A 20,539-nucleotide genomic window follows, 5' to 3' on the forward strand; every position below is an offset into this window, starting at 1 on the left:
TTTTGTGTGTGTTGTAAGTCAATTCGGTTACATATGTGGGCAAGCCATCGCTTGCAAAAGAGTGTCCATCTGTTGCTTCTTTTTATTTTTTTTAGCAAGTCGTGCATTTTTGCATTCTTCAGGCTGCATTCATTTAAGAAGGTTGGTGCACGTCTTGGAACCCATTTAGCTTCACTGGAAAAAGTATACTCTGCTGTTTGAGTCTCCAGAATTGCAATGCCAATTTTGGTATTGCAAAAAAATTTGCTTTTGCCAAAAGAATTTACAGGTGTCAACTAAGCCAGAACCGTTTTTTGCGTTTGCAAGACAATGGGATCTGATGAGATCCTACAAAAAACAGCTGTTCGGTCTGAAAATTTTTTGGACTGAATGAATAAAGTGCATTGAAAAGAATGTTGTTCGCTTGCAGGGCTGGTGCGGCTAAGAAAAAAATAAAAAGTTTGACAGTGATTCTCAACTTGTTAATTTTTACAATATATTTACAAAAGTGGCTTCAAAAGCTAACCAAGAATTCTAGAATGTCTGAGAGGATGTTTTTTAAAATGCAATATTTTGAAAGGGAATTTTGCGCATAGTGCATGTGCCGTACAACAACAACAACAAAAAAAAGGAACAGTCACCGAATCTTTATCATTGCTCATTGCGTGGTAATAATGCAATAGCAAAGTTAACGCACTTCAGCGCAGGTAAGGGCGCCTTGGCAGGCCTACTGTGCTTGTCTGTGCATCAGCAAAACAAAAATGAACAAAAATGAACTACAGCAATGTCAGTCACAACAGAACATTGGCTTTATCGTCCATCCATTCGCTTGGAATTCCTCAACATAACAACCAGTGGGAGTATACTTGTGCATCTTGTACTGGCACCAGATGAACGGCAAAAGGTCCCGCTGTGGAAGACTTCATGCTTTCAGGCAGCACGGGAGAGATTACTCGTCAGCTCCCAGCGAGCCCATAATGAGATCACGTGCTACATCCTGCCAACAAACAGAAAAAGAGTGTTCCACACTTGTCCTTGTAGCTACCAGGGGCACTGTCACGTTTAAATGCACATATGCTATACCTCTAAAGTGGACGAGGGGACAAAAGCCGGGGTAGCCAATTCAGTGGAGCATGCGGTGGGTTATTCAAAGGTCGCAGGTTCAATACCTGTTCATGGCAAGTTAATTTTTCGTCCGCTTTCTTTTTAATCACATTTACATTACAATCACTTCTAATATCATACCCTATGCTTTCCTTCAGTGTGTCGGAATGGAACGAAAGCCGGAAACAAAAACATTTTTTATTAGAATGAAAACTTTGAAAACTTAACCAAAATATTATCTATTATTTTGCTTCGGAGTTAAACCAAAATTTTTTTTCAATCGTTTATCGGTTCACTAAAAAATTTTGCTATCCAGAACTACCAAAGTCAAGTAATGCGACCAATACTATATATCTCAGAATCTCAGGCAAAAATGCCAAGGTGAACATGTGCTGAAATTGTGTGAAAAATGGAAACAGTGGCAACCAGAGAAGCTTATATTAATGCAAGTGGATTTTCAAGTGCTTGTCGCTCTGGCCAGTAAGGAAAAGGAATTCTTGGCATTGAATTTTATTTCATCAGAATTGTGATCTTGTGACTAGAGAGCACGCTCGATGATGTGCTGCTTCCCAGATCATGCTTACTTTCTTTACAAAAAGCATTAGGCCTGCTCAAAAAAATTCTAAATGCAGTGTTGAAAAAGTAAATACTTTGAATTAAAATGTATCAGTTCACGCCTGTTGCAATTCCTTGTACACTTACTCATACCTCTCTGCAGAACATAGAATTTTTTTTATTTACCTCTTTTCCACTTTTTTAAAAGAAGGGCTATCTCAAATTCTGTGTACAAATAAAAACAGGCACAAACCATTACAGAACATTGATTTTTTTTTCTTCTGGAACAGAAACAGAATGGAACTTTTTCGGATGGAACAAAAATAAAATCAAAATGGAAAAATTTTGTTAGGCTGCCCTGCTTTCCTTGGCATCATTATCTGTTAGTTCTCGTTAATATTGGGTGTATAATGCAAAACGGTCTGATACATTTCCACTTGTTTCCTACAGTTCAAAGGGTTTAGTGCTGCCTGAGCATGCACAAGGAGTCTCCTTTCCTGTGTCCCCGAAGAGTGCCCAGTGCCCAGGGCTGTCCTCACGAAATCTACATAAACTGCATCGCAGATTTGATGGCATCTATCGTGGAAGATTCCGTGCGTGATCTTGAGGTACGCCATAGTCACAGCCACAAAAGAAGGAGAGGCAACAGGGCTCGTGCATGCACCTGGATATGTTTAGATACCATGCACGGTGAGGGGTTTGTCATGTTAGTCAGCTCCATTGGTAACCACACTGTCGACAGAGGCCCCCGGAAAGACATGCAGGGTGTTGTGATTTCAAGGCCATTTTGTGATGGTTCATCGGATGACTGCTCCAGAAACATTGATAGTGGACGGTTTCATGCGCTGCACCGCATTTGTAAAATTAAGACAACATTCACTAATGACCTCATGGCACTAATAAAATCTCCATCACATTGCCAAAACAAACTCGGGAAAGCTAAAAAGAGATCTTAATAAGAGTTTGCCTCTCGTTCAGAGCAGCTGCAATTCAGCACTGTGTGCGTGCCACCTTTCTGAGTCCCCATCTTCTAAAGGATTCCAATGCTTCCAATGTTTCATCAATGTGCCCAAGCTTCTCAAGTCACAATTCATGATATTGATAATAGTGGTAGCGCATGCATGAGCCAGCTGTCGATTAAGTTGCATAATGCTCAAATCATGGAATTTTCGGTCTGTGCCTTAAACGAGCGCTGTGCCTTAAACGAGCGCAGACAAAAAATTTCAAAGGCGAGATAATGAGTCAGATAGATTTATGCAGAATATCTACAAGATATCTAGGGTAAATATAGCCAGCAACATCGATAAAATCAATTCCAAAGTGCAATGCAACTGAGCAAGATGCCTTGGAGAGCCTTGCTATGTCGACTTCAACGCAGGAGCAATGTCAACAAACCTACGTCATCACTTTGTGTTAACTGGTTGCTGGTATGCAACTTGCGCTTGCGCTACATACCATTTCCTCCACTGTGCCTGTGGCTTTGCGTATGCTGGCTGTGCTTGCTGTAAGTGCAGTGTACCCTGTCGTGCACAGTGCCCACGTCTAGTTTTGCGTGGCCAGCTGTGTTTACCCTGTCCTCGGAACTGCCCCTTCCTAGCTCGCCGCTCTTCGATATTGAGACTAAATATATCTCCAAATAAATGAACATCGCGCACTCGTGCAAACGATGTTTACAGCTGTAATAAGTGGGGCACAATCTACCTATTGCAACAAGAAAACAAGCTACAATATTTTTTAACACTTATCTTTCACCTAGAAGGCCATGCATGCCAGATTGAAAGGTTCGCATATTGCATGGGTGTGTGCAGATAAGTTTTCAAGCCGCCTTTCTTTTCCATCATTGTGCGCATCTTCTTCAGTTGTTAGCAGCAGTTTGTGGTGTCATGACCTCCTTCTTGTGTCCGTGTTTGCTGTCTCTTTTACAATCGGTTTTAACATCGCTCTGCTATTGCTATTGGGCACACTGCTAACAACTGCGGTGTAGGAAGGCCTACGTGGAAGAAGCTACCCGATGTATATTTTTTATGTAATACATCCGCCCTCTACCGATGACCAGAAAAAGAAAACCCGTAACCGAATCTAGTGATGGTATGGTGTATGCGCTTCCAGGAGCTTTCATGGAAGCTCGACTTGTACTAATCATTGTCTCCCTTGCAACCTCGTGCATGCGCAAAGCAGTTGTATGCCGGTAATCTTGCTGTGAGTGTCTTCAGTACAGCAGGTGTGTATTTATCCCTCAGCGATGACATACAAAGCCACAACATACTGTGATAAACACATGGCTTGTGCCGAGTATGATGCCTGCAGACACATAAGAGTGTCTTTCACGAAGCAAAGGAATAGCCTCTATTAACGTCCGGCCGAAACCAGTGTTTCGCTATGAGAAGCACCATCATCATCAGCAGCCTGACTGCAGAGCAAAGGCCTCTCTCATGATTCACCAATCAACCTGGTCTTGTGCTTTCTGCTGCAACGTTATACCTGCGAACTCTTTAATCTCATCAGCCCACCTAACTTGCTGTCTCCCCTTCATGTGTTTGCCTTCTCTGCGAATGCAGTCATTTGCCTTTCATGACCAGCGGTTATTCTTCCTACTCGCTACGTGCCAGGCCCATGTGCATTTCTTTTTCATGATTTCAACTATAGTATCCTTGACCTCGGTTTGTTCACTGACCCACTCTGCTCTCTTCTTGTCTGTTAAGGTTATACCTATCATTTTCCTTTCCATCACTCGCTGTGTCGTCCTAAATTTAAGCGGAACCCCTCTCTGTAAGCCTCCAGGTTTCAGTCGCATAGATAAGTACTGGCAAGATGCAGCTGTTAAATACCTTCCTTTTGAGAGATGGTGGCAATCTACCAGTCATTATTTCAGAATGCATGCGGAATATGCTCCATCGCATTCTTATTTATTTAGTTATTTTACTCTCATGGTTTGGCTCTGCAGTTACTACCTGTCCCAAGTACACATATTCCTTTACTACTTCTAGCGTCTCTCCACCAATCACAAAGCACTGTTTGCAGCTTAGGCTGTGCCACATTACTTTAGTTTCGTGCATATTAATTTTCAGACCTACTCTACTGCTTTATGTGTCCAGTTCTGTAAGCATGAGCTGTAACTCGTCCCCCGAGTCACTCATCAAGGCGATGTCATTAGCAAATTGCAAGTTACTAAGACACTCTCCATTAACTCTTATTCCTAACTCTTCTCAATCAAAGGTCCTGAATACCTCCTGTAAACACGCTGTGAATAGCATTTGAGAGATCTTGTCTCTCTGCCTTACACCTTTTTTTATTGGGATTCTGTCTCTTTTTTTTTATGGAGGACTATGGGGGCTGTGGATCTGTTGTAGATTTCATACAGTATGTTTATGTAGGGTTCTTCGATGCCCTGATTCCGCAGTGTCTGCGTTACTGCTGATGTCCTCACTGAGTCAAACCCTTTCACGTAATCTATGAAGGCTATGTATAGGTGTTGGGTGTATTCCACCTATTTCTGTATTACCTCATTGATATTATGTATATGGTCTATTGTGGAGTAGCCTGTACGAAATCTTGCTTGGTCCTTTGGTTGATTGAACTCTAATCTAATGTTGCCTTAACTTTATTAGCTAATATTTTTGTAAATAGTTTGTAGACAACAGACAGTAAGCTGATCGGCTTGTGATTTTTCAAGTCCTTGACCTCTTTTTTCTTAGGGATTAAGATGATGCTGGCGTTCTTTCAAGATTTTATTACTCTTCTCATCAAGAGACACTGTATATAAGGTGGCCAGTTTTTCTGACACAATTTATCCGCCGTCTTTTCAGGTGGTCCATTGTTACCTTATCCTCACCAGCAGCTGTGCCTCTTTGCATTCCCTCTAGGGCTTTCCTTAATTTCCTTGTCATTAATCGTAGAATGTCGAATTCCTTTGGGCTATAATTGTTTCTTACGGTACAGTCCTGGTTGTTTCGGCTTCTGTACAGCTCTGTGTGGAAGCTTCAGTGACAGCTTTCTTTGAAGGAAGCAGGTCTGCTTGCTGCTGCTGTCATAGTGGTGGCCGAATTATTTTCAGGCCATTAGATGAGAAGAAGCAACACATTTGTGCAGCACTCTGCAAACTACTAGCACAGTAATTGTGTCATGATGCAGGACAAGTATCAGCAATCAACATCTTTCACCGTCCTTATTGAACTTAGTTTTCACTTACAAGCGAAGTTACACTCTACAGACATGGCACATGCTTGTTGCAAGGGCACCATTTAAGTTTGCTATGCGGCCATAGAGAAAGAATAGACTGTAGGGGAAACTCTGCTCCTTTCCGCGCCACGTTTGTGTCACCCCAGGAAGCAGCAGCGAACATCGTGACAGCGCCACCTACAGAACCACCGCCGAACTGCCACGCCGGAGTAGCAGACGCGAAAGCCCGCTCTTGTCGTCTGTTTGCATGCTTGCGCTTGCTGCTCAGTGAATCAGCTCAGATACACTCGCTAAACAAAACGGCAAAACGTGAGGACTAGCGAGACTTTGATAGTTGATTGATAAACTAGCAAGAGCACCTTGGGAGAGAGACCATACTGCGATGGTTTTGCGAAGCTGTCCGAACAACTAAACAGGTTCACATTCACTCTTTCAGCTTCACAAGCGAGGTTAGAAAAATAATTTCTGGGAACATGGTGTACAATATGCGCCAACCAAGAAAAAAAGCCTCCTATATTTAAAAAAAAAAACGAATAATTAGATACAAAAAAAAGTTTTTCTCGTGCATCAGTGCTTTTTCGAAGTTTGTTTTATGTTGGAACTTTGTGAGAACCGCTCGTTCATGCCAAGCTACAACAACAAAACAGGTAAAGCTGAGAACTACTATTTCTTCGCAATGTAGCTTACCTGGAGGTTGGGAGGTCAGTAAAATGTTCGCCGAAGACGTCTGACTTGCGACGAGTATCCTCTATACCTTTGCTCGTTTGGTGCTCCTTTTATCGGTAATTTTTGGCGATACTTCGGCCAGTTCCTGGCTTAATTTCTGGGCACGAGTAAATAGAACCTTCATTCAAAAAGGCAAGGTGCCACTTCAGGGAGCCACAATGACTTTGGTTGGTCAAAGGTGTTTGGAAGTTTAAACAGTGCACTGTCACACCTGCTGGCCATTCCACTACAAAATTAGTTTTCCTAGAGGTAGTCACTTGCTTTCCATTGTTGACCACCTCTTTATATAGCTCTCACCCATTCTTGCTATCGTCCTTGCTGCCATCTTTGAAAGTTTGAACAATATTTTTTACACAGTATTGATTCACAGCTTGAAGCAAGTGGCAGTTTCCGCTCTTCTATTTAATCAGTTGTTGTCTGCTCAAACGTGCTTCAGTTATAATGTCTATCTTTCTTTTGGCAGAGTAGTTTTGTATGACACTATTATATTGAAGAATGTGCAAAATCTATCCTCAAGCTACACAATGAGTTATTTAAGGCGTCTGACAATGCCTGGCAAGAATTACAGATTGTCTGCTTTTTTATTTCTACCACCTACTTCCTTTCGTTGTCCGAAGAGAATCTCATCCAATATGTATAATTAAAAATGCTGGTACAAAGATGCTCTACTTGCCTCGTTTTGTCTTGGCAAACCATAGTAGCGAAAGAAAAAAATCACAGCATATCCATAAAGTGCATGATGATGAGTGGGGCAAAGCATCCCTCAGTTCGTTTGCGCTTCCGTCCATTCGTTCTTGCTTCTGCCCATCCGTGCCTCCATCTGTGTGCCTGTTCATCTGCCCGTCCATGCGTCTGTCCATCCATACGTCTGTGCATCCGTCCATCCGTCGGTGCATACGTTTGTTCGTGCATGTGTTCATCCGTCCGTTCATCTAATGAGCACTCCAAGTACTGCCTACTGCTATCTCGCATCCTTTCGTCATATATTCATCATATAAAAGTACTGCCATCCAGTGGACATTCTAAGGACTAAACGAGAGGTGGCACGGCGGTACTACATGAGCGGCATGTGTGCTTTCTTATGGCCTGCGCTTCGTGTCTAGTTCCCACCTTTCTTAATGGCATGATTTGGCCGCAAAAGAGACACACACAAGAAAAGGAACACTCAAACGACAAGCACAAGCCGCCTGTGCTTGTCGTTTGAGTGTTCCTTTTCTTGTGTGTGTCTCTTTTGCGGCCAAATCATGCCATTAAGTAAATACCAACTAGGCCAACAATCAGTATTATTCCCACCTTTCGTTGCAGCTAGTTTGTGGCACTGTGGCCCAACCCTCGCTAAACCTTGCTAAAACCAAGGAAGTTACGCCCAGCTAGTTTAACGTGGCAACCTTTTCTGGTCAGATAGTGCTCAAAGTGCATTTTTTTGTTACTAGTTCTTTTTTTTTCAATAAGCATCAAATTCAAGGCAAATTTTATTGGAGGTTAGGTCATTGATGCTCATCTCAGTAGTTTATTTCGTCAGAAGCAACTATCTCTTTATTTATGAGTAACATGCGCCCGTTTGCTTCTCAATTCAAAAGAGTGCGCGCATGCCGCTCCTCTAGTGGGGCCGCTGAGATGGCTACCTACCTATTCGTGAGGACTAGTGCTTCATGTATTGCTTCATGTATGTGGCTGCACTATGCTGTCTGAGCACATTCGTTTCTTTTTTTTTAACCAGCTTTCCTACACTACTACTACTACTACTACTACTACTACTACTACTACTACTACTACTACTACTACTACTACTACTACTACTACTACTACTACATACATCGCGGACGCATGACCCATAGCTTAAGGAGCCTTGCCCCTAGAACTTTCATAGGTGCATCCACCAGCATAGTGAATTGGCGAGTGGCAGATGTAGCAGGTGACACCCAGATTTTACTCGGGCGCCACCGGAAACCGCAGGCGTGCACGCTCTCCTCCCGCAATGGAAAACATATAGTTCTGCACGTCCCTGCAAGGATCGATGCCCACAGGTTCGCCAATCTCCTCTTCCAGGGTGACATTATCGCGGCACGCTCTCGTGGTGGCGACAGCCTGGAGTTTTCCCTCCTGTCTTTCTTGCTTCATGTATGTGGCTGCACTATGCTGTCTGAGCACATTCGTTTCTTTTTTTTTTAACCAGCTTCCCTGTTACTATGTTGGGTATAATTACTTTTTTAACAACTTACATCAGATTTGCTGCACTAAGTAATTGTGTGATCCCTAAGCCTAGTCGCCACATTTGACACCTTATGACTTGTTACGGAATGGTAGACAACATCCTCAACTTCAATCAGTCAGATTGTAAAGGACCCCTGACAGCAAAAGTCTTGCTTGCGAGTTTTATACAGTAATTTGTAACTTTGGATCTGGTAATGCCAAAATTATATTATAGGGGCTCTAACATGCCATATATTTGATGCTAGTGGCGCTGATTCAAAACGATCTTGCATCAATTTGAAACGCCCACCTAAATACTGTAAGACACTAGTGCCCTACAGTGGAACAGCACCTGAGACCACGTGCGTTTAAGCTTCTGTGATACTGAAACACACTGTTTTCAAATAGGGGGACCCACATGCAGTGAAGAATGAAATGTTTGCGCTGCTTTGAGCATGTCCCCCTCAGAAAAAAGAAAACCAATTTGGTACAAGCAGTCTAAATCATCTCAAGAGCAACGGAACAACAGAGCGAGAGGAGTGGTGACCAATAGTCCTCGCCAGGTGCGAGTCGGGGTGCGCGACCACAAATGTTCTTGATCTCTGCAACGTCACAAGGGATTCCTCTGTCCACGTAAAACCACAGAAAATCTTGATTGTACCTGAATATTTTCTAGGCAACATTTGCCACTAATAATCGCTCATAGGTGGCCGCACATGTAAGATTACGAAAGAACACAAGCATCTCAAGTTTCCAAATTTAACTGTCAGGGGTCCTTTAAGAAAAAGTAATAATGGTCTTTTTGGGGAAGCTACTTTTAAACTGCAGTGCTCTTTTTAGGGAAGCTGCGCTAGCTCGGGTTCGGCATTTTATGGTATTAGAGCTGTGGTGAACATGAAACAGCCACATTTCGTTTACTGGTGTGTACACAACTTTGTATGCTCTCGTCGCGAAACTTAGCAGTGTGAAATAAATTTTGGTATTTTGCCACACACTGTGTGACCTTCTTAACTTTTCCTCAGGCAGTAGTGTGAGCCATCATTTGCCCTCGTCTTTTAAGTCATGCTCTTGCTTGAGCACTCCACTTTTAAATGCTGGAGGCATGTGTCACTGCAAAATTAAGTGAAAATGAATACTGATGTGCTAAACTTTTTAAATATAAATTTCGTTTTTAATTGGAATGTTTGTTTCTTGCATGGCACATAAGCTAAAAAAAAAAAAAAAACAGATGGAGAGTTATGCTGTATGGTTTCAGAAAGACATGTCAACCTATTTTCAGCCCCATTTTCGTTTTCTGATATCTGCACTGCTTGTGAAGTAGTTGTGACATGTAATGGCTGTGTATAATCCCCATGTATTGAAACGCAACATCAATTTTTTGCGTATAACAACTGCCTTGAGCGATTGCTCGACATGACCACGTCATGTTGCTACGGGTCTGGTCACTAAACGTGATGTTAGCCCTGATGTAAATGTCTGCCGTGTCCACATCTGGGCCTCGCTTTCCAGGACTGAACGACACCTTCCAGCAGTTAGGGCTTTGATGTGGTGTGCCCAAGAGCACACACAACCTAATGGGCATGCTGACCTGCTTTGCATGAGTGACAACATTGAAAAGTGTGCCGGTTTAACCAATGAAGCTTGCTTTCTCAGGGGGCTTTTGGCAACTTGATTCGAAAATATGAAACATTTAGACTGATGACACATGCCAGGGCCGCTAGCTGTTGCCCCGCAGGGCAAAGTCAGCTGCTCACACGCTTTACACAGACATGGACATGGCTGTTCAAGTCAAAACTGCACCACTATGATGGGAACTGAAGGCTAGCCCTAAAAATTTGCAGCACTGTACCCGCTGGACCTTGGAAGCAAGCCACTGGAGTGTACAGTGCATGAGTTTTCTGTGCTTGTGTCAGGTGGTGTCACTCTGCAATCGGTCTAACTGCAACGATGCCTCTTGGACAACTGGTCTTTTTAATTTTTGTGGTTTTGCCCTGTCCTGTTGTCAATGAGTGTTAATCGGGAGATGGCAGATGTGAACAAGATGCTCTTTCCCCTACATCTGCAGCTTCTGCCCGACGGACACGAAATTCACCACTTGTTCCGATGACGGAACAGTGCGTGTCTGGGACTTCCTGCGCTGCTTTGAGGAGAAGATCCTCCGAGGTGAGCCCTTTTATGCCGTGCTCGAAATTTGTTCTTTTTTTGTTGCTTAAAGGGGCCCTGCGACACAAATTAAGTTTTAATCGCTTCTACTTCATCTGTGGAATAACCGATATTGTTGCACCAGTGGCAATGCCAAAGAAAAAAACCTGTTATTTTTATAATTTTGATAAAGAAACCACATTGTCTTTCAGAACAGAGTGACACACAGCGGCTATTTTTGGGATCAGAAGTGGTGTTTCAGCATGTGGGAGTGACAGCTTTGGCTGTGCGTTTTGATTGGTTCAATGCGAAAGCTCCCACTTAAAAATCATAAGGTCTCAGGTAGGCAACCCTATTCTGCACTCAAAATTATGAAAGCACTCTTTAAACTTCATCAAATACAAAAGGTTTTTTTGTTATTAATTATGAAAATGTAAAAACAAACGCAAATGTATTGTGCGGCGAACGCCTCACGGAGAACTCAGGGCACGTCGACACGAGGTACGCAGCAGCTGGTAGCCAAGCAGGAACTGCTTTATTATATACAGTGCCGTTCATATATACACATGGTAGAGGCCCGTGAGGGTGAAAATACTTTACATGAAACCAAAACTGGCAACCATGAACAGAAACTGAAACACACCACATCATCCCCCCCTAGAATGAAAAGGACATCTGGCTCTGAGACCCCTATACAATGATTATTGGTGCATAAGTAACTTTTATAGCCTTATATAATTTTAGAAGAATGTTATAACTAGAGGCGAGATTTTTAGACACAGAAAATTTGTTTTAGATGCCAAAGACAGGCAGGTAAAACACTATTTTAGGCCCTCAAAATCATAATTAGAGGCACAACAAATTTCTAGAAAAATTGAAATATTCCCAAAACAACGACGTTGGTGACTTGTATCTATAGCAAGACGGAAAAAAATAATATTCAAGATAGCAGAAACGTACCAACGATTGAACATAGGCATGCATTTTTCACGCAATTCGCAGTATGTGGTCTTTTGTTTTATCGTTCAGCATTGTGCATCAAGTGACCACCATTCAATTAACACTCTCCTGGGTCTCTTTTGTTTTGTTGTGGCTCAAGGAGCAAATGACTAGGCCACCGATACCTCAGAAGAGAGGCAAGCTAGGTCTAATCGCGTAGGACCAATTTCTCCCCTATCTGTGAACACCTTAAAGGGCCCCCCACTAGGTTTGAGCATTTCGAGCTGACAAGCATAACAGTGCACTGGGCACTTCGGTTCATTCCTGTTAAGATTTGCAAAATTACATGTCGCAGAGAAATGCTCAGTTTCTAATGAATGCCACTTGCTCTTCTCGCGGGCGTGCGCCCCAAGATCTAAGGAGTGACCTACCGCATGGAATGGTCCTGTTTTTACGTCGCACCTTTACGTTAACATTGGTGGGCTGGCATTGCATACTGTACGCTCTTCATCAGAGTTTTGTTAAATGCTAGCTATAGCTAGAAAAACAGACAAAAAATGTCCCGTCTCCTTATTACATCCTACATCTTAATTATCACCTCATTAAGAGCATTGCACTTGACATTACTTGGCATGTACAATTTGTGTGTTCTGTTGTGTAGCATAAATGAGGAGTTCTTTGCCTTGGGCTAGCTGCTTCATATCATTTTGAAAGGGAAGCGCAAAGACAAAGGGAAAACAAAGACAGCACTCTTTGTCTTTATGTCTTTCTTTTCCCTGTGTCTGTGCATTGCCCTTTCAAAATCAGTAAGATGAATGAACGCTGAGAAAAAATAATAAAATATGCAAACGGAATCTCAGCTTGTTATTATCTTTATTTTTCTTTCGAATAGCTTCGACATGCGATTCTTTATAATCAGCCCTCGTTTAGCGTCCCCTTCGGTGGACCATTCGCTATAGGGTGCTTTGCTGCTGACCCGAATGCCGCGTGTTCGATTGTGGCCGCAGCGGTCACATCTAGATTGATGCGAAAAAGTAGATGCCCTTGTACTGTGCAATGTCAACGCACGTTAAAGAACACCAGTTGGTCAAAATTTGCGGGGACCTCCAACAGCGTCCCTCATATTCATATCGTGTTTTTTTAATGTAAAACCACACATACTACTACTACTACTACTACTACTACTACTACTACTACTACTACTACTACTACTACTACTACTGTTACTAATACTACCCAGTTCACTTGTGTTCGTCTTCTACTCGTTCCCACATCATGCCTTGGCCAATCCTGACAATGCTTAGCTTGTGTTTGGTACGTCGCCTCTGACCGCAGTTTCAGCGGTGCGACGTGGTGTATCGCGGTCGCAATACATGATCCTTGCCAGCCTCTCCTAAAGTACACGCACTGACTGATTCATCCCACAGAAACTGGCAATACACAACAGAGAACGTCGAAACGACACAACATCGATGACACAAGTAGACTGAGGCACATTATGTGCGTGTGACCTTGCTTAGCGCGTGTTATTCCTTGTGCGTATGCATCATGTGATTCTCCAGCCCTGATACCAAAGAGAACAGGGAAGGAATGAGGCTCGCGATGGCTACATGGGATGAGAGGCAAGGGATTCAAGCTTGCTTCTTCGCATCATGCTGTGATGGCTCGTAGCGAACCATTTTGAAAAATCACCATGGTAAAACACTCTTCATTGGGCACGCAAGAACTTATCGTGTATAACTACAACATATTATGTCACCTAGAGAGAGAGACGCTTAAAAAGTAAATTACAAAAAAAAGTCGCTTGCACATCGAATTTTTTACCTGAAGGCACTTTAGAAGATGGGTTACAACGACAAAGAAAACACGCCTTAATTGACACAACACACTTTGTTCTCTATGTAAGCCATTTCATTCTGTCATGGGACTGACAAAAAACGAATTATTAGAAAGATCTATCTGATATGACATTATAAAATCTTAATTACCATCGGGCGAAGAGAACTACTTGGGTACATTCATTTTCGAATGTCAGTTTAGCATGAAATGCTTGACATAGGAGCTTTAACCGCAGTTTAATTGGATGCGATGACATTATTTCCTATTCTAGTTAATTTTTTACATTCTTACAGCTGTCATTTTTGAGTAACGGCTTAGGACAAACCTTGAAGCGCTGTTCTGTATTTTTTTATGTTTGTCACTTAAAGACATATGGCAACAGATCTCATATGGAACAAGCATATTCAAGCATACGGTGAACGTATGCTAAATACACCATTGATTGTAAACATGCCGGCACCTGTCTCAGGCTTTGCTGTAAAAGTATAACGATTTGGTGACCTTCGCCACCACTGAATCAACAAGACAATTCCAATAGTGGTCTCCATGTTTTTTCATTCGTTCTCCAGCTACCTGTGGCTGCCCAGAAAAACCTGCTCTTCCTTTTCCACCACAACACCCAGGTTTTGAGGGGGGTTCTTCAGTTTCTTCAGGGCACAGGTCAAGTATTTGTAGAAGGTGGTTGCCACGTCCTCGGCCATAGACGCCACTTTTGTTTTCTTACCCAATCTTTAATACTCTTTCCTCCTTTCCCTGCAGACGCTGAGGCGTTCTTTTACTTATAGGGCTGTAGGAATAGCGTGTTTTGCACTCCTCATGCTCCTCCTCCAATCGCTTGCAGCATGTTAGCTTTGTCTTTGTTGAACCTTATATTGTTTGGAAATATCAATGCTGCCTTTTTTACATTAATAACGCTTTCACACTACGCTCTAAAACAAAAATTGGGCTTGAATAGTTCTCATATGCGCGCTCATTTAGAAAATAGGCATTTATATACTTATAGGCATTTAGGGACGAACACCCAAAAATGGGCATTTATAGGCACTATAAAAACACCATAAAAGCCCTTCTTAACCTGTAATTCATGCTCATATATCATAATGTCATGATGGGAATGCAAGAAACAAAATAGGCATTTACCTATAACCCGGTCTCTAGTTATGACACATAGAACTTCTGTATTTACAACCTCAACATCTATCATGTATCACCCCAGGAGGGATGAGTCTTCAAAGAGGGGGAGTGTACGTGGACGTGAGGCAGGGTTGGAGGGAGACGAGGAGGAAGAAGAGGTTAGAAATAAAGAAAATGGCTGACACCCCAGCCTAGTACTGTGTATTATTACAAAGTGTTCACTGACCGCTCGAAATGGCCGGCCTTACAGGTAGGGTCAAAACTTGCTAATGGCCCAAACAGCTGCTAGGCACATTTTCTGTGGTAGAGCAGTTAGCCTCTGTTTTTGTGAGACTGCGGCTCACGCGATCACAAGCTCTGCTCCATTTTGCCATTGAACTAGAATGGCTCCGATTCCTACGTTGCTGGAGTCTTTGTGAATTTCAGTGTCGGCAGTGTCGTCAAAATGTGCCCGCACTGGAGCTGTCTGCAGTCGATTGCGTAGCTCTACGAAGGCTTGTTCTTATTTTTCCGTTCATATCAAGAGCACATCTGGCCGTGTTACTCTTGTAAAAGGTTCTGAAATTTTCGAAAATCTTTCGACAAAAGGTGGTAGCAGGCACAAAGTACAAAAAAATCGCTGAACAGCCTTCTTCTCTCCAGGACGAGGGAACTCAACGACGGCAACCAACTTCTCCGGATTTGGTCGAACACTCTCCAGGCTTACACGTGACCGAGAAATTTGAGTTCCTGATAGCCAAAGTAGCACTTTTTGGGCTTGATAGCAAGGTTTGCTCTTCATATGGCGGTGAGAACGCTTTTTAACCTTGGAAGATCTTCGTCGAATGTGCTTGAAAACACAATGATACCTTCCAAGTATACAAGACACGTCTGCCACTTTAGTCCAGCGAGTACAGTGTCCATCATGCGTTGAAATGTGGTGAGAGCGGAGCAGAGACTGAAAGGCAGCACTTGAAATTCGTAGAGCCCATCGGGAGTCCCGAATATGGTTTTCTCACGGTCTCCCTCATCAACTTCAATTTGCCAGTACCATAAATTGAGATCTAATGATGTAAAGAATAGGGCATGGCTTAGACGATCTAAGGCATCCTCAATTTGTGGCAGAGGATAAACGCCATGTTTTGCGACTTTGTTAAGCCGTCTGTAGTCTACAAAGAAGCGTAGTGTATTGTCTTTTTTTTTTTACAACGAGAACAGGTGATACCCACGGACTTGTCGAGGGTTGAATGACGTCATAATTCAGCATTTCTTGAAATCGACGCTTAACCACCTCCCTTTCCTTTGGGGACACACAATATTGATCTTGGCGAAGACGCCGCGCCGACTCACTGATAAGAATGTGGTGTTTGGTAACGGTAGTGCATTGAACTTCTGATGCTGCGGAAAAGCAGTCCGAGAATTCTGTCACTACTTCTAGCAGCCACTCTTCTCGTGGATCTGGCAAGTCTGGATTAACATGAATGTGGCTGCCCAGGTCAGCACAAGCTTTTGCATCCGGTCAGGTCGTCTGCAATGTGCCGACATTGGAAAAGTCGGCGATCTTGCTGAGAAAAGCGGTGCCTTTAGGAACTTGCTCAAACTCATTGCTCAAGTTGGTCAGCAGAACTCGAGAGCGTTTATTCTGTAACCTGTAGGGGTGCTATCACTCCTGCAAAGTTGTTTGCATCTTGTGGCTAACGTGTTTCGCGCATTGGCCACATTTCGGGTTCACAACTATTGAGCGATAGGTGGTGTGGTGCTCGCGAGCGTCACCACCGTTATCTTTATCATGGTTAATGCGTAGCACCAACGGTGATGCCTGGGTAGTAGCACACGAGAGATGAGCGGTTATCTTTGGCAGGTGGCGGTTGGCATGAACAGTTGTCTGTAGTGGAGGGTCTCTGGTGCGTAACACTGCAGGTTGCATGCCAGCGGCCTTCATGATAAGTCAAGCATTGGCGAAGTCACCTTGTGTTTGTTTTGTCATGTTAAGTGTGGTGCAATATTGTGTAATGTTGTTTAGCGTCTTGATCACAATTGATCTTATAATGATTGGGCTTGACGATATCATCGTTGTGTGTTGTTTGGTTTGGTCCGACCGTGTCAACTGTGTCCGTTCACTCCAAAAGCGTGGTGCTCTCCATTTCGAGACCCCACAAACCGAAACCGAACAATACCTCAGGCTGGCTATGCTGATGTTTCATTTGAGCAGCAACAGGATATTTGCCTCTCCAATACCTTTATAGTCAAATTCATCAGAAACATTGCAGGTTAGCAAGGCCAACACGCTACAGTTCAGCGATAACGTGACGTCATCGTCGACAATCCCCAAAGCATTCATGGAACTGTTGTCAGGGTTGCGTCCCAAGGCTTGTGCCATGGAAAACGTCACCTGCGACTGTTGCAAGTCAATCACGGCTCTGTTATCCTGTAGAAAGTCTATTCCAAGAATTAGGTCTTTCGAGCAACTCTGCAGTATTACAAAATGTATGAGATACGTAAATCCGTGAACCAACGCGTGCTGTGCATCGTCCCACCGGAGTGAAGATGGCCTCCTGCCGTACATATCTGGGGCCCAGCCCACTGGGTAAAAGCCTTCTTCAGCCTGCAGGCAAGACCCATGTTCATAACGGAAGTGTCTGCTCCAGTGTGGATTAGCGCCATTACTTCCTCATCGTCCACGCTTACCACAATGTTTGATGTTACCACTTTTCGTACCAGGTTTGACTGTGTCTGTACATATTTTTGCTGCTGTCGCTGTTGTCGAAATGGATGATCTTTCGTAAAGTCAGCGTCAGCGGCCTAACCTTCAAAGGCAGCTGAACTCAGTTTTTCCAACCTGCAGGACTGGGTGAGCAATATCTTGGAGCGCCGCACGAATAGGCCGGGCTTGGTGACCTGTAGCGAGCAGGCGATAACGAGCGGGGCTCGTGCGACCGATTTTCAATATTGCGACGATTGGAAATGAAACTCTCTATTTCCAGTGGTCGCTCGCCAGGTCGTGGACGAGGCGCATTTGGTGAAAATCCACGGAGACCCACCCGGCGGTATGGACATGTTCGGTAGACGTGTTCGGCTCATCCACAGTGAAAACAAAAGGGCCTGTGGTTGGGTGTATGCCAGATGTCACTCTTCCTCGATCATGCTTCGGCAATCAACGGCGGGCTGCGAGGACTGAAGCCTACCTACATTTGATGAGCGCGACCCTTATTGAGATAAAACAGGCTGAGTGAACTGCACGATGGAGGACGTCGCACTGCTCTCGCGTAGCTCATTCGCACTGCTCGTCGCACTGCTCTCGCGTAGCTCATTCGCACTGCTCGTCGCACTGCTCTCGCGTAGCTCAGGCAGTGCCGCTATTGTGGTGCCTCGTACGGCGGGGGAGCATGAACGGCTTGTCGTACCACCTCCGCAATGGAGAGCCGACCAACAGGTGAAGCAGTCACCTGCATATTTTGTAGCTCCTCCTTCACAGCTCTGATGAGCTCTCGCAACACGCTGATGTCATTTCCGAGAGTGACAGAAGTGACCTAACTTGGATGTACGACATCATATTTATACTGCCTGGCACGCTGTTGAAGGGCCCTCTTCATGGCAGTGGCTTCCTCACGAAACTCCCTAAGTGACCCAGGCAGGTTTTGAATCGGGCCGCCAAAAATCTCTTCTTTGACACACGCATTAAGTGGCGAACTTTTTGTTGGATTCGGTCATAGAGGGCTCCACATGCTTGAAAAGCCGATTCATGTTTTCTATGTAGGTCATTACCTGTTCGTTAGGGCCTTGAACCTTTGCCTCTATAGCACGCTCTGCTGTCTTCTTACTGTCCTCTCGGGCAAAGGCTCCTCTATGGGGTCCTCTATGGGGATCGTATTATCTATCGCACCTAGCACTTCTACCATAAAATGTCACAAGAACACTGGGACACGGGCACAAAACAAGCCATTTACTCTCTCTATAAAAGGCCAAAAAACAAACACCAGAGCACGCACACACTGAACTACTTCGAGAGGCTGGCCAGTATAATTGCCAACCTAACTTGTGTCAATATGATGAGAAACAATATTAGTCCAGAGGAATTCAACATCCTACCAGTAATGACAGGAGACATAAGGAAAGTCCTAAAAGGAATGCAAAGAGGCAAAGCTGCTAGTGAGGATAAGGTAACAACAGGCCTTCTGAAATACTGGGGAGAAAATTGTGTTAGAAAAACTGGCCACATTATATACGGAGTGTCTCTTGACGGAAAGGGTACCAGAATCTTTTAAGAAAGCCAACATCATCTTAATCCTGCAAAAGAGTGGCTTCGTGCTACAAACGGGTGGTTGTCTTCTCTCCCTTTCTTATCATCTTCATCCATAAGAAAGGAGATGTCAAGGATTTGAAAAATTGCAGGCCAATCAGCTTACTGTCCATTGTCTACAAACTATTTACAAAAAATGATAGCTAATAGAGTTAAAAGGCAACATTAGAGTTCAATGCAGGATTTCAATGCAGGAGTTCAATGCAGAGTTCAACCAAGCAGGATTTCGTACAGACGACTCCACAATAGACCATATTCATACTATCAATTGGGTAATAGAGAAATGCGCTGAATACAATCGACCCCTGTACATAGCCTTAATAGATTACGGGAAGGCATTAGATTCAGTAGAGATATCAGCAGTCATGCAGACACTGTGAAATCAAGGTGCCGAAGAAGCATATATAAACATCCTGAAGAAATCTACAAGGGATCAACTGCCACCACTGTGCTCCATAAAAAAAGCGACAGAATCACAACAAAGAAGGCTGTAAAACAGGGAGGCAGGATCTCTCTAATGTTATTCACTGCATGCTTACAGGAGGTTTTCAGGACCCTAGATTGAGAAGAGCTAGGGGTGAGAGTTAAAGAAGAGTACCTTAGTAACCTGCGATTCGCTGATGACGTTGCCTTGATGAGTAACTCAAGGGACGAATTACAGCTCATGATTACTGAACTGGACAAGGAAAGCAGAGGTCTGAAAGTCAATATGCACAAAACTAAAATAATGTGCAACAGTCTCAGCAGAAAACAGCACTTTGCGATAGGTGGAGAGGCGCTGGAAGTTGTAAAGGAATATGTCCACTTAGGTCAGGTAGTAACCGCGGAGACGAACCAAGATAGTGAAATAACTAGAAGAATAAAGACGGGGTAGATCACATTCAGCAGGCATTCTCAAATCCTGAAGGGTAATCTGCCACTAACCATCAAGAAAAAGATATAGTATAACTACTAAATCTTACCAGTACTTACCTACGAAGCAGAAACCTGGAGTCTAACAAAAAGGGTTCAGCTTAAATTGAGGACCACGCAGCGAGTGATGGATAAAAAAATGATAGGTGTAACCTTAAAGGGACACTACAGTCAAATAACAGTATATGCCAGAGTGAAAGCTCAATGTATCACATCTAAAACGACAATATTATGAACAACAGTGCCCTACTTTCCGAGAAATTAAGGTAAATGCACAAGAACACAAGTGCCGCAGTAGGACATTTTCAAAATGACCCCGATGACATCAGACGGACCGCCTACAATTAATCACTAGTAATCAATCTAACTGCACTAAATAAAGAACCTTCCGTGCATCAAGAGATGCAACAAAATGCTGCTTGTTTGTTTCTCAAAAGAACCGCCGGACGTTACTATGGCGAATGGCACAAGTGATTCAAAAATTCAATTTTCACGTGCTTACACGGGACAAGTGGTGCCATCTAGAGGGGCGCAGTTGAAACAAAAGGGTCTGCGATC

General features: G+C 43.5%; 1 long non-coding RNA gene across 1 annotated transcript; it reads left to right on the forward strand.

The window, feature by feature from the left end:
* The first annotated feature begins 1,953 nt into the window (after positions 1-1,953).
* Positions 1,954-14,592, forward strand: LOC142795147 (uncharacterized). Its single transcript, XR_012892800.1, has 3 exons — positions 1,954-2,246; positions 10,802-10,899; positions 14,226-14,592. It is a non-coding gene; the product is annotated as an uncharacterized LOC142795147 (long non-coding RNA).
* Positions 14,593-20,539: the final 5,947 nt, after the last annotated feature.

This window comes from Rhipicephalus microplus, unplaced genomic scaffold (genome assembly GCF_043290135.1).
Source record: "Rhipicephalus microplus isolate Deutch F79 unplaced genomic scaffold, USDA_Rmic scaffold_564, whole genome shotgun sequence".
Lineage (NCBI taxonomy): Eukaryota > Metazoa > Arthropoda > Arachnida > Ixodida > Ixodidae > Rhipicephalus > Rhipicephalus microplus.